At 38.4% G+C, this 15,783-nt stretch overlaps 1 long non-coding RNA gene across 1 annotated transcript in view; it reads left to right on the forward strand.

The window, feature by feature from the left end:
- LOC134484345 (uncharacterized) overlaps positions 1–15,783 on the forward strand; it is a 90,804-nt gene that overhangs the window by 40,484 nt on the left and 34,537 nt on the right. The window lies entirely within an intron of this gene.

Here is a 15,783-nt window from a genome sequence, read left to right on the forward strand (position 1 = left end):
TCTTTAAAGCTGATGGTTTTGGTCCTAAGGAAGAAGGGAAAGACAAGTATTGTGTCCTCAGCTCAGAGTAAATTACTCCGTGCTTTGGATTCCTAGAGTGCAGATTGTGTCTGACACTGATATCTGGGAGAGAAAATTGCTTCTATTTGAGATTTCACCATCTTCGTCTTTGAACTAGTATTACTCTGACTACCATTCCCTGACAGTGACCCTTTAGATTTCTGAGTCAAAGGGTGTAATTAATTGGCAGTTTTCTTTTCTTTTATTTCTTTCATTTTTTTCTTTTTTAGCAAAATATATAGCTTTTTTAAATTTGATATTTCTATATTTACATTACAAATGTTATTCCTTTTCCAATTTCCTGTCTCTAAGATCCCTAACCAGTCCACCTCCCATTCTACTATAATCCCCTTACTACCCCTTTGCATTCCCATGAACTGTGAATCAAATATAGGGAGGACCAAGAGCTTCTACTTCTGTTGGTTCCCAAGAAGGCCATCTGGTACTAAATATGCAGTAGGAGCCATAGGTATGTCCATGTACATTCGTTGAATATTGGTCTAGTACTAGAAAGCTCTGGTTCATTGACATTGTTTTTCTTATGGGTTTGCAAACCCCTTTACCTCTTGTAATCCTTTCTCAAAAGTTATCAACAAGAGTTCCATTTACAAGTAACTGGTTTGCCACAAACATTCACTTATGTAATTGACATATTCTAGCTGTGTTTCTCAGGAAATGTCTATATCCTCTTCCTGGCAGAATGCACTTCTTAACTTCAACAATCTTATCTTATTTTGGTGGCAGATCTATCTATCTATCTATCTATCTATCTATCTATCTATCTATCTATCTATCATATATATATATTGGCTCCTATGTGAGGTTAGATGGAATTTACCATTGATTCTGCGCATCTAGAACAAGAATGTAGAATCTACAGATGCAAAGTTCCCTCCTGTCCTTATGAACTTATTGAAATTGAGGTTTCAGTTGAACTCAAAACATTTCTTTCCCTGCCCATCCACCTAAGTCTTATGTTTGGCCTGAAAAAAGAATCATTGTAAAATATCCAAAAACCTCAAGTGTGGCCATGGGAACACAAGAAGGAAGATATTGCAGAAATGATATCAAATGGGAATAGAGAAACAAATTGTATAGTACATGTTGTCTTTGATTTACTGATGTATGATAATTTTTGGATAAAATAAGAATTTGGAGTTTATCATTTGAAGTAGGTACAAAATATTTACACTGTTCTCTGCACTCTATACTTCGGCCCTCTTTTTTGCCAAAATCATTACAAAAATGCAATTGTAAAAGAGAATTTTTGAGTACACTTTCAGGAATGAATACAAAGTGCCCTATCTAGGAATGAAGAATTAGAAAGTGAAATACAATATTCACTCAATTAAAGGTCTGTATGGAAAATAATGGCCTTTGGGAAACAGAGAAAAACTAGGAAATTGAACTGTATGTCACAGGAATGGACCAGGGAGCAAAATTATTATCAAGAAGAATCTCCTCCACTCCATCTTCCTAGATCTTTTCTACCCATGCCAAGTCCCGATTAATTTTGTCCATTAAGACCATGTAAACACTAATGCACAAAGAGAAGTCTCTAGCGTTAGAGAGATGGAGTACAAAAGGTTTCCACTGTGTCATAGGAGACTCTCCTAGAAAGGGCACCGTCAAATCTGGTCAATGTAAGGAAATCTGTTTAGCAGGTAGTCCATGGCAGTTCTCAGTGACATCATCCTTAGTACCCCCGTAATATATCTCTTGTATCCTTGAGAGCCCTATCTTCTTCTGTGTTGTCACAAGTGTTGTCCTGACAGCAACTGCCTCTCAGATATTCATTCCATATATCTATGGTTTACTAATTGGCCTATAATTCAGTGTAAAGAGCCATTTGGGAGGGAGGACAAATAGGATGAAGATATCAGAGATGGGGAGAAGAAAGCTGACCTTCTGTCTTGGTACAAAAAAGGTCCTTGGGAAAGCTCTCTGAGTCCTTAGTAGGTGTTGAGTTGTTTCATGAAGAGATTGTCTTGATCTGAGCCGTCTACAAATGGGAATTAGGAGCTGGGGTCCTCTCAGAAGCATCTGGACTTCCTGCTCTTACAGTTCCTGGAAATCAGAGAGTTTATATCATTAATTTCTTTATCCCAAAACCCAAGTTTGGGAAGGTCACAGTTGTTTTCCTGACAGCTCATGGCTTTTATTCTTTTTGCCCAGAAGAAAAATGTCCTAAGGAAGAAGTGAAAGACAAGTACTATGTCCTCATCTCAGGGTAAACTCCTCCACGCTTTGGATTCCTATAGTTCAGTTTGTGTCTGACACTGATATCTGGGAGAGAGAAGTGCTTCTAGTCGACTCTTAATCATATCAGTCTTTTCACCATTATTATTCTGATTATCATTCCCTGACATTTACTCATTATATTTTTGAATCAATAGGTGAGAATGGCTAGCAGTTTCTTTTTTCATTTCTTCCATTTTTTTAGTAAATTTTTGCTTATTTTATTGGCTATTTCTATATTTACATTTCAAATGCTATTTTCTTTCCAAATTTCCTCTCCATAAGGTCGTAACTGGACCGACTCCCCTTCTTTTACAACCCTCCTTACTGCACCTTGACATTTCCTTGAACTGGGAACCAAACCTGAGAAGGACCAAGGGCTTCTACATCCATTGGTGCCCAAGGAATCCATCCTCTGCCACATATGCTGTTGGAGCCATAGGACTTTCCATGGGCAGATTTTGAATATTGGTTTAGTGTCAGAAAGCTCTGGTTTGTTGGAATAGTTGTTTTTATGGGGTTGAAAGTCCCTTCAGCTCTTGTAATCCTTTCTAAATATCTACCAAGAAGAGACATGCTTTCTGTTCACCAGTTTACCACTAACATTCACTTCTGTATTTAACATGCTCTAACTATGACTCTCTGGAAAGATCTTTCTCCAGTTCTTGGCAGCATGCACCTCTTACCTTCATCAATCTTATGTAATTTTGGTGTCTCCTACACCTATGAGGTTTGGTGGAATTTTAACATGGATTATGCACAACTGGGTCAAGAATGTAGAATCCACAAATGACAATGCCAAATAGATGCCATTCTCTACTTATGAAACTATTGAAGTTAAGTTTCCCTGGACCTCAAGACATTCCTCTCACTGTCCATCCTCCTGAACCTTATGTTTGGCCTGAACAAAGAATCAGGTTAAAAAACCCTCAACCCTCATGTCAGAACCTTGGAAATAAGGAAGGGAGATATTAGAGATCTGATTATCTTTTGGGACTACAGAACCACATTCTAGAGTTGATATTGTCCTTTGCTTTACTGATGTCTGTGATTATTGGATAAAATAAGGATTTGGGAGTTTATCATTTGAAGTAGGTACACAATATTTACACTGTTATATTCACTTTATCATTGGGCCAAAATCATTGCAAAAAATGGAATTTTAAAACAGAATTTTTGAGTAAACATTCAGGAATATTTATAAAGTTCCCTATCAAGGAATGTACAATAAGAAATTGAAACACAATATTCATTCAATTAAAGGTCTGTAGGGAGAATACTGGCCTTTGGGAAACAGAGAAAACCTGCAAAATTTTTATGTATTTCACAGGAATGAACCTGGGAAAAAATTATTATCTAGAAGAATCTCCTGCACTCCATTTTCTTAAATCGTTTATACACATGCCAAACCCATGGCTAACTTTCCCCATTCAAAGCATGTAACCACTAATGAAGAAAAGAGATTTCTACAGTTTTAGAATGATGGACTATGTAAAGGTTTCCACTGTGTCACAGGAGACGTACCTGGAAAGGGCACTCAAAATCTGGTCAATGTAGGGAAATCTGTTTAGCAGGTAGGACATGGCAGTTCACAGTGACATCATGATTTGGCCCTACTGCAAGTATCTCTTGTAACCTGGACTCCCTAGCTGCTTCTGTGACATCACAAGTGTTGTTGTGGATGCAACTGCCTCTCTGATATTCTTGCAGTACCTCTAGGGTTTAATAATTGACCTCTAATTCACGGTAAACAGCCATATGGGAGGGAGAACAAAGAGGATAAAGATTTCAGTGATGTGGAGAAGGAAGCTGGCCTTCTATCTTTGTATAAAAAAAGGAAGATGTACATCATCCTTGGGATAGCTCAGAGTCCTTAGTAGGGATTGAGAGGGATCTCTGAAGAGTTAGGCTTGATGTGAATCTTCCACATATGGGAATCAGGAGCTGGTAGCCTTTCAGAAGCATCTGGACTTACCTGTTCATATCATTCCTGGAAGTCAAAGAGTTTATATCATTATTTGTTTTTATTCCAAAGCCAAGTGATGGGCAGGGCACAGTTGTTTTGCTGAGATCTCATAGCCTTATTCTTTTTGTTAAGAAGAAAATGGTCCTAAGGAAGAATGGAAAGACAAGTATTGAGTCCTCGCCTCAGAGTAAATTCCACCATGCTCTGGATGCCTATAGTGCAGTTTTTGTCTGATACTGATATCTGGGAGAGAGAAGTGTTTCTAGTTGAGTCTTCATCATCTCAGTCTTTCCATTAGTATTACTCTGACTATCATTCCATGAAAATGACTTTTACATTTCTGAGTCAATAGCTGTGAATACTTCGCAGTGTTCTTTTCTTAAATTTCTTTATTTCTTTTTATTTTTTTAGCAAATTTTATTCCTGTTTTAATTGGGTATTTCTATATTTACATTTGAAATGTTATTTCCTTTCCCTATTACCTGCACATATGATCCCTAACCGGCCCCACTCCTCTTTTTCTATAACTCCCCTACTGTCCGTTTTCAATTCACTGATTTGCCTCTAGAATTCACTTCTTTATTTGATATGCTCTAGCTGTGTCTCACAGGAAAGATCTCTATACAGTCCCTGGCACAATGCACTTCTTAGCTCCATCAATCTTATCTAGTTTTGGTGACTGATGTGTATATATTTTTGCCACATGTACGGCCTGCTCTGAATGGGATTTCCTCAGTCTCTGCTCGAAATTCATAGATATTATTGTGTCCACCTTTTGAAAAGGATTAAAGCATGCACATTTTGTGTATCATTTTATTGAGCTTCCAGTTGTCTGTGAACTGCATCCTTGGTAATTTTAGCTTTTGTGCCAATATCCACTTTTGGTGATTTCATAAAATGTGTGATTTCATACCATTTTGTGATTGGGTAACCTCAATCATTATGATATTTTCTAGATCATCCCATTTGTCTTTGGCTTTCTTGAGATAATTGGTTTTAAGAGTTGAGTAGTACACAATTGTTTAGATGTACTACATTTTCTGTATTCATTCCTCTGATGAATGCCATTACGGATTCTTCTAGCTCTTGGGTATTATACATAAGGCAGCTCCCAGAAATGAACCCACACACCTATGGGCACTTTACTTTTGACAAAGGAGCCAAAACCATTCAATGGAAAAAAGAGCATTTTCAGGAAATGGTGCTGGTTCAACTGGAGGTCAGCATGTAGAAGAGTGCAAATCGTTCCATGCTTATCACCGTGTGCAACGCTTAAGTCCAAGTGGATTAAGGACCTCCAAATCAAACCAGATACAGTCAAACTAATAGAAGAAAAACTAGGCCAGCATCTCAAACACATGGGCACTGGAAAAAATTTCCTGAACAAAACACCAATGGTTTATGCTCTAAGATCAAGAATTGACAAATGGGGTCTCATAAAACTGCAAAGCTTCTGGAAGGGAAAGGACACTGTGGTTAGGATAAAACGGCAACCAAGAGATTGGGAAAAGATATTTACCAATCCAACAACAGATAGAGGGCTTATATTAAAAAGATGCAAAAAACCCAAGAAGTTAGACAAATAACCCTATTAAAAAATGGGGTTCAGAACTAAACAAAGAATTCACAGCTGAGGAATGCCGAATGGCTGAGAAACACCTAAAGAAATGTTCAACATCTTAAGTCATAAGGGAAATGCAAATCAAAACAACCCTGAGATTTCACCTCACACCAGTGAGAATAGCTAAGATCAAAAACTCAGGTAAAAATAAATGCTGGCGAGGATGTGGAGAAAGAGGAACACTCCTCCACTATTGGTGGGAGTGCAAACTGGTACAACCATTCTGGAAATCAGTCTGGAGATTCCTAGGAAAATTTCACATTGAACTACCTGAGGATCTAGCTGTACCACTCTTCGGCATATACCCAAAAGTTGCCCCAACATATAAAAAAAGACACATGCTCCACTATGTTCATCACCCCCTTATTTATAATAGCCAGAAGCTGGAGAGAACCCAGATGCCCTTCAACAGAGGAATGGATACAGAAAATGTGGTACATTTACTCAATGGAGTATTACTCAGATGTCAAAAACAATGCCTTTATGAAATTCATAGACAAATGGTTGGAGCTTGAAAACATCATCCTGAGTGAGGTAACCCAATCACATAAAAACACACATGGCATGCACATGATAAGTGGCTATTAGCACAACTTCTTGAATTACCCTAGATGCATAGAACACATGGAACGCAAGATGGATGATCAAAATGCGAATGCTACACTCCTTCTTTAAAAGGTGAATAAGAATACCCTTGGCAGGGAATAGAGAGGAAAAGATTAAAACAGACACAGAAGGAACACCCATTCAGAGCCTGCCCTACATGTGGCCCTTACATATACAGCTACCCAATTATACAAGATGGATGAAGCAAAGAAGTGCAGGCCGACAGGAGGCAGATGCAGATCTCTCCTGAGATACACAGCCAGAATACAGCAAATACAGAGTCTAAGGCCAGTAGCAAACCACTGAACTGATAACAGGACCCCCGTTGAAGGAATCAGAAAAAGAACTGGAAAGCTTGAAGGGGCTCAACATCTCATATGAACAAAAATGCCAACCAAGCTGAGCTTCCAGGGACTAAGCCACTACCTAAAGACTATACATGGACTGACCCTGGAATCTCATTTCATAGGTAGCATTGAATATCCTAGTAAGATCACCAGTGTAAGGGGAAGTCCTGGGTCCTGCTAAGACTGAACCCCCAGTGAATATGATTGTTGTGGGGAGGGCGGCAATGGGGTGAGGATGGAGAGTGGAAAACCCATATAGAAGGGGAGGGGAGGAGTTAGGTGAATGTTGGCCCAGAAACCAGGAAAGGGAATAACACTGGAAATGTAAATAAGAAATACTCAAGTTAATAAAAAAAAAGAAAAGAAAAGAAATGGCATGCTAAAAAAAAGAAGTTAAAAACATATATGATATTTTTAAAAAGGCATTTTTTTTTCCAACCACTCTATGTTGGGAAGCAGAATAAGCAGGTTTTTCTTTGTTTTTATTTTGATAACTGTCACTGAATCTCCTTTGTCAAATACATAAGTTTATTTTTCTTCTGCTTGCATCCTGTCTGACCTTCCGATTGCTTTTAGCAACAGACCTCAGAACAGATGAAGCTAACGGGGGTAGAGACATTACAGTTGTTGTCCTGCTTTGTACCCGAGGCTGTCAGAAAGTGTTCAGTAGTTTAAGGTGCTAAGTCCTGGAATGGCTTGTTGTATAACATATAGCTTTAAGTCTTGTTAGGATAAAAGTCTTCAAGAGCTTGGTAGGACTTACTTCTAAAGTATATACTAATAAGTATTAATAAAAATAGTAAAAATAGCAATAAACAATAATAAGAATAGGTGACTGGGATTTTTAATGAAAGGAGTGATGGCAATTTTATTGACCAAACTTTTAAGTAGAAAAGGTTTCTTAAACATTCTGCAGAGGAAGACAAAATTCTCAAAGGAGCATGCTGAATGTGGTAGTTTAATGTCTTTTCCTAGCAAGAATTCATAGGCAAATAAAAGCTAAAGAAAGAACTGTTGAGTGTGATTTTATGCAGAAAAGGAGTAAACCTGCATGTTTTTCACATGGAAGGATGTGCTGTGTCATATGCCATCATTGCTTATACATGGGAAGTATAGCCTCAGCTTTCAAATGTAGTTGTGTGACTTGATATGGATGGTAAATGCTGAAGGATGTGATAGGTTGTTGAGTCCAGGACAATGATGTAAGGGATAACACAGGGGTCATGCATTTTTTTTCCTTCTTGTCTCACTCTTCTGTTGTTACAATTGCCATGAATGATCTCATCATTCAGGGGACTGGAGTGAACAAAATGATTTTGAGGAGCATGGGAGCAGATTCTTCAAAGATCATGTAGAATATGAAAGCTGAATGCTGATATCTAATGCTATTAGATTTGTGAATTTGCTTCTTTGTTGTCATTGTAGACAACATAAACAATGTGGATGTACCAAAAGTGAAATAATAATGGAACGTTCATATGTTAATGTTATGAATATTTCGTATCATTTATTTTCTCCCCCTCCATCACTTTTTACAATAAACTAAATGTACTCAAAAAAAAAAAAAGAAGGCCATAAGCGGTAAGCAGAAGAGTAAATCTGAATAATAATAAAGTCTGTTAAAACAAACATGAAAAGGGCTAGAAGCGAGCAAGCAACCCATGGAGAAAGACCAATATATCTCTTGAAAATAAAGTGAACATTGGAAAATAAGTGCTGTAATTGGAAGTAAAAGGTACAGCAAGTCCTACAGTTAGGACAGTGATGGCACCCAGGCTACTGTACTCCAAGAATCTATAGTAAAACCTAAAATTGTGACAAAGCAATTGATTTCATAATGGTCACTGGATCTACATATTCAGTCTTCAATAATGTACTGTGACAATTACCTGATCAAAAGGTACCATTCACGGTAGCAAAAGGAAAACTCCCTTAATGTCTCTGAAGCAGCAAACATGCCATTGACATAGGCAAGGGGATAATAACTCACCTGTTATTAATCATGTCTCATTGCCCCCCTTCTTCCTGTTTCCTTCTGGCAAGAGGCCTCTTGCATAAACAGAAAGCAACCATCATCTTTTTGAAAAATTAGACACAGTTCGACTTACATATACTAAAAAAGTTAACCTTTTTTCTGTTTACCAAAAGAATATCTTCTTTGTGAAAGTCCTGAAACGTATTAAAAAGATAGTTGGACTAAAACTCACACTTGTAGTTTCAGATTAGTAGTGAAGAATCCTAGGTATATTGGGAGAATCTATCTTCCCATACCTGTCCCTAAAACATAATCCCATAATTATTCAACTAACCAGATCATTTGTGCATATGTAGATTAAATAATGCACACTCTGGAAGCAAAGGGAGAGATACAGTCTATATTACCAACTGAAAGAGATGGGCATCCTGATATCCTCACAGTCTCACTGGAGTTGTTGTCATTACTTGAGAAGAAACTGGGCTATTTATCATATGAACTATCCAAGATATGAGGGACTGGCAATAGAGGGTAGAGACTACCAACCCCATAGTTCTGATCTCATATACACTCAGAAGTCTGAATCTCCAGTAAAGTATGTAGATTTTCTTGTTCTTGGAAGATGTATTCTTCAGGTGCTTTTTGCAAAGGAGATAAAATTAACATTTGAATGACCATTTCAGAATGAGTTAAAGTGGGCAAATACCTTAGACCCTATTCTTTCATGGATTTCAAAATTCTTCAGTCCTGTCTGTTGATGGCCTCAGAAGTTTCACAGGTTGACACCCTTACAACAGAGAGATAACCTCCTCCTCTCTCCTGAAGCTCAAAATAATTGAACAAGGGACACTGAGGCACTGGTCCAAGAGTTATAATCACTTAGCTAGCAAGGGTGAGCTAGGAATGTTCACATTTCTATATTAGGAGGACAACAATATTGGCAAAAATCTGGGGGAGGCAAAAGGAACCTGTATCATAGAATGGTTGATGTAATCCTACTGTTCTCAACTCCGGAGGTACTAGACAGGTTTGAGAGATTATTTGTGTGTGTGGGTATTGCTCTGCCTGGATACCAGGGTTTTGGAGAAACAGCAAATCCTAGATACCCCAGAACTCATGGGGATACTAGAACCTAATCTGCATGGAGACAGATGGTATGGAGTTTGATACTTGATAGTTCATTGTGGTTTAACTCCTAGAATTTCAAGGTTCCTCAGAATGTTTCCATCTTTTTTTTTTCACGAAACACATGAAAAGACACTGCATGAAGGATTTACATGAACATTTTAGGGCCGTGAAAACAACTTGTGTGCATCTCTCTAAACAACTGGACCTTGTAGCCTCAGGAATGATCACTTGTCTAAAGGCTATATTAGCTGCCCCTCTTCTGTGAAAGAAGCAAGGTAGTTAATTCTGTGTCAGCATTTTATACTCCTATCAGACAAGAGAGTTGAAGCCTTTCTACAAGGAACACCACAATCTGGCTTCTATTATTTTTCTCATCTATATTAACTTGATTATTTCTTATTTACATTTCGATTGCTATTCCCCTTCCTGGTTTCCGGGCTAACATCCCCCAACCCCTCCCCCTCCCTTTCTATATTTGTGTTCCCCTTGCCAACCTACCCCCAATTACCACCCTCCCCCCAACAATAACATTCACTGGGGGTTCAGTCTTGGCAGGATCAAGGGCTTTCCCTTCCACTGGTGCTCTTACTAGGCTATTCATTGTCCCTATGAGTTTGAAGCCAGGGTCAGTCCAAGTATAGTCTTTAGGTATTGGCTTAGTCCCTGGGAGCTCTAGTTGTTTGGCATTGTTGTTCATATGGGGTCTTGAGCCCATTCCAGCTCTTTCAGTGCTTTCTCTGATTCCTTCAACTGGGGCCCCGTTTTCAGTTCAGTGGTTTGCTGCTGGCAGTCACCTATGCATTTCCTGTATTGTGGCTGTGTCTCTCAGGAGAGATCTATATCCAGTTCCTGTCAGCCTGCACTTCTTTGCTGCTTCATCCATCTTATCTAGTTTGGTGGCTGTATATATATGGGCCACATGTGGGGCAGGCGCTGAATGGGTGTTCCTTCTGCCCCTGTTTTAAAATTTGCCTCCCTATTTTCTCCCAAGTGTATTCATGAGACCCTGGCTTCTATATGTCCCTTTTGCACACTTACAGATACTATTCCTGCACCATCCTGGAGTGTAGTTAAGAAGACCCACTTGACATAAATCCTGTTACCCTGTTGTGTGGTGTAGACCCACAGATGCTCATCACTGACTGTCCAAGGTAACAACAATGGTCCAATTTATCTAGACAGACCTAATGGATTACTGCAAAACCCCATCCCAAGAAAGACTCTAATGCAATAGTCAGCACAGTTGGTAGTATTTTCATTAAACATTGAGCAAGGTATCGAGTAGCTTCAATAGTTACTGTTATTGAAATTATTTCACGGCAGCCTTAGGGCCAGGTACCTAGGCCCAGAGAAGAGAACTGATTTATCACTCTGACTCAGGATGTCAAATAAGGAAAGGGGAAACCTGTCATCTTGTACATCCACAGACATTATGCTTTGGATACTCCACATGTCTTTTTTATAATACAGAGACAAAATTGTCCTTTTGCTGAGTAAAGGACATTAAGAATTTAGAGAAGGTCTTGGCTCTCCAAGAGAATATTTGGATTCCCCTATGATCTGCTAGGCTTACTACTATGGACATCAAAGAGATGTCTGCCTTGTGACTAAAGGTAACAAGATCACTGACCTGGATTCCCAACAAGTGTCCCTAAAACCCATGATCATACTGACCTGCTACCTGAGACTTCACAGTATAAATAAGATGTGAGCATGCAAAAGAATCAAATGGATACCTTGAATCACAGGTTGGTAGTGAACAGGAGAAGGAAAGATAATTCTTTCAGAAACAATTGGCAGTTTTCTGGTAATTCAGCTTGACCAGGCTACCTGTCTTGGGTCCACAGAACTCTATGAATTGCCAGTAACAATGTATATTATAACTACCTACATTGAACGGCATGGCAGGATATGTCTAAGACAGACGTCAGGTTTATATTGTACATTAAATAATCTAGAACATTACAAAATTAATGTATACCATACATTAATATATATTCCCCTATCATATAAAAATGTAATTTAAATTAATGAATTAAGACATAAAACCCAACTTTAACTTCATTGCATATTAACATGAATATTCTCAAATACATTAAAATAATGATTTATGGACATATTTGTGTTATCAGACATACACCATAAAAGTCATAAACCTTTCTCTTCAATAATACTATTACCTACCCCAATTGGTTTCTATTTCTACCATTCTCTGCAAAATCAACAACCTGCCCACTAGTCCCCCTCTTCTCGCTCAGGGCCCATACAACATGGGGGTGAATAACGTGAAACTTTACCAGGCATCTGGTTCTTAATTCAGGGCCATTTACTGCTTTATCATCCATACATTCCCCTGAATAAGACATCTCTATGGTAACGGGTCTAATTAATGAATGATCATCACAACTGCGATGTCATACATTTAGTATTTTTTTTTTCGGCTGCCTTCTGTCAACATACCTGCTCAAGATGTTTTGCAGGTAGGCCATGGCAGGTCTCAGTGACATCATCATTAGGACCTCCTGGAAAAATCTCTTGTATCCTGGAGGGCTCTAGCTTCTTCTGTGATGTTACAGGTGTTGTCGTGAAAGCAACTGCCTCTCAGATATTCATTCATTACCTCTAGGGTTTACTAAATGGCCTTTGATTCAGAGCAAACAGCCATTTGGGAGGGAGAAGAAAGAGGATGAAGATATCAGAGATGGGGAGAAGAAGCTGGCCTTCTGCCTTGGTATAAGAAAAATGAAGAAATATCTTGTCCATGGTAAAGCTCAGTGAATCTTGTGTAGGGTTTAGTTGGTTTGATAAAAGATAACATTGATCAGAGCCTTCCTCATATGGGAATCAGGAGCTGGGAGCCTCTCAGCAGCTGGACTTCCCTGCTTGTTATGGTTCCTGGATGTCAGAGAGTTTATAACATTAACTTGTTTATCCCAAATCTGAGTGTTGGGAAGGGTACAATAGTTTTCTTGAGAACTCATGGCTTTTGTTCTTTTTGCCCAGAAGAAAATGTCCTAAGGAATAATGGAAATATAAGCATTGTGTCCTAAGCTCGGTATAAAGTGCTCCATGCTTTGGATTCCTATAGTGCAGTTTGTGTCTGACACTGATATCTGGGAGAGAGAAGTGCTTCTAGTTGAGACTTCACCATCTCAGTCTTTCACTAGTATTACTCTACTACCCTTCCCTGACAGTGATCCCCTAGATTTCCAAGTTAATGGATGTGATTATCTGGCAGTTCTCTTTTCTTCAATTTCTTCCATTTTTTTTTATTTTTTAGCAAATTTTATTGCTTTTTTAACTGGATGTTTCTATATTTACATTTAAAATGTTTTTTTTTCCTTTCCCAGTTTCCTGCCCATAAGATCCCTACCCGTTCCCTTCCCCTAATCCCCCTTAAGTCCTTCCTTTAATCCCCCTTAAGTCCACTTGGCATACCCTTGAACTAGGAGAGAATCCTAGGGAGGACCAAGGGCTTCTCCTTCCATTGGTGCACAACAAGGCCATCCTCAGCCACATATGCAGTTGTAACCATAGGTCTGTCAATGCACATTCTTTGAATATTGGTCTAGTACCAGAAAGATCTAGTTTTTTGGCATTGTTGTTTTCATGGTGTTGAAAGCACCTTCAGCTCTTGTAATCCTTTTTCAAAATCTTCCAACAAGAGGTCTGTTTTCAGTACACTGTTTGCCACTAGCATTCTTGTATATAGTTGACCGGCTCTAGATATGTCTTTCAGGAAATATCTATATCTGGTTCCTGGCAGAATGCACTTCTTAGCTTCATCAATCTTCTCTAGTTTTGGTGGCATATATATATATATATATATATATATATATATATATATATATATATATATATATATATATATATATATATATATATATACACAAATACACTTTTGGTTTCTCCTACAACTATGAGGGTAGGTGGAATGTTAACATGGATTCTGCATAACTTTGTCAAGAATGTAGAATCCACAAATGACAATGCCAAATAGACTACCTCCTGTTCTTATGAACCTATTGAACTTGAGGTTTCACTGGACCTCAAGCCATTCCTCTCCCTGTACATCCTCCTGTATCTTATGTTTGGCCTGAAGTAAGATCATGGTAGAACATCCAAAACCCTCAAGTCTGGCCATGGGAACACAGGAAGATACATTTTTGAGAACTGATATCTAATGGGACTACAGAACCACATTCTGTAGTCCATGTTGTCCTTTGCTTTACTGATGTCTGAAAAATTTTGGATAAAATGAGGATTTGGGAGTTTATCGTTTGAAGTAGATACACAATTTTAAACTTATATTCACTCTAAAGCTGGGCCTTCTTTGAAGCCAAAATCATTGCAAAAAATTGAACTGGAAAACAGAATTTTTGAATACACATTCAGGAATATATGTAAAGTCCACTATCAAGGAATGTACAGTAAGAAAATGTAATACAATATTCTTTCAACTAAAGGTCTGTTGGGAGAATACTGCCCTTTGAGAAACAGAAAACCCCTAGGAAATTGAATTGTCTTTCACAGGAATGGTCCAGTGAATAAAATTATTATCCAGAAGATTCTCCTCCACTCCAAGTTCCTAGTTCTTTTCTACCCATGCCAAGCCCCTAACTAATTTTCACCATTCAGAGCATGTAACCACTAATGATGCAAAGAGAGGTCTCTTTCTTTATGGAGATGGAGTATGTAAAGATTTCCACTGTTTCAAACGACACACTCCTGGAAAAGACACCCTCTAATCTTGGCAATGTAAGGAAAGCTGCTCAGCAGTAGGCCATGGCAATTCTCAGTTACATCATAATTAGGCCCTCCCTGAAAAATCACTTGTGTCCTGGAGAGCCCTACCTTCTCCTGTGATGTCACAAGTTTTGTTGTGTCTGCAAATACCTCTCAGATATTCTTTCAATACCTATAGGGTTAACTAATTGGCCTCTAGTTCAGAGCAAACAGCAATTTGGGAATGAGAACAAAGAGGGTGAAGAGCTCAGCGATGGGGAGAACAAAGATGGCCTTCTGTCTTGGTAGAAAAAAAATGAAGAAATATGTCGACCCTGGAAAATTTCACTGAGTCTTTGGTAGGAGTTGAGTAGGTAAGTTGAAGAGATAGAATTGATCTGAGCCTTCCACATATGGGATCAGGTGTTCAGACTCGGTCAGAAGAATCTGGACTTCCCTGCTTCTAGTGATTCCTGTAAGTCAGGGAGTTTATATCATTAATATCTTTATAACAAAAGCCATTTGTTGGGAAGGGGGCTGTCCTTTTCCTTAGAGCTCATGGCTTTTATTTTTTTGCCCAAAAGAAAAAAGTCCTAAGGAAGAAGTGAAAGACAAATATTATGTCCTTACTCAGAATAAACTCCTCGATTATTTGGATAACCTTAGTTCAGTTTGTGTCTGATACTGGTATTTGGGAGTGAGACATGTTTCTAGTTCATCATATCAGTCTTTTCAATAATATTTCTCTGACTCCTGATCGTGACCCCTTAGATTTCTCAGTCAATATGTGTTTAAATGGCAGTTTTCTTATCTTTAACTTATTTACTTTTTTTATTTTTTAGCATTTTTTTGCTTTATTAATTTGATTTGTCCATATTTACATTTCAAATATTTTTGCCTTTCCCTGTTTCCTGCCCATAAGATCCCTAACCGGTCCCCCTACCATTTTTGTATAATCACTCTTACTGCATTTTGACATTCCCTTGAATTGGTAATAAAACCTCATTTAGACCAAGGGCATCTCCTTCCATTGGGGCCGAACAAAACCAGTCTCTGCTACATATGCAGTTCGAGCCATAGGGCTATCCATGTACAATCTTTCAATATCCATATAGTA

The sequence above is a fragment of the Rattus norvegicus genome, chromosome Y (assembly GCF_036323735.1).
Source record: "Rattus norvegicus strain BN/NHsdMcwi chromosome Y, GRCr8, whole genome shotgun sequence".
Taxonomy (NCBI): Eukaryota; Metazoa; Chordata; class Mammalia; order Rodentia; family Muridae; genus Rattus; species Rattus norvegicus.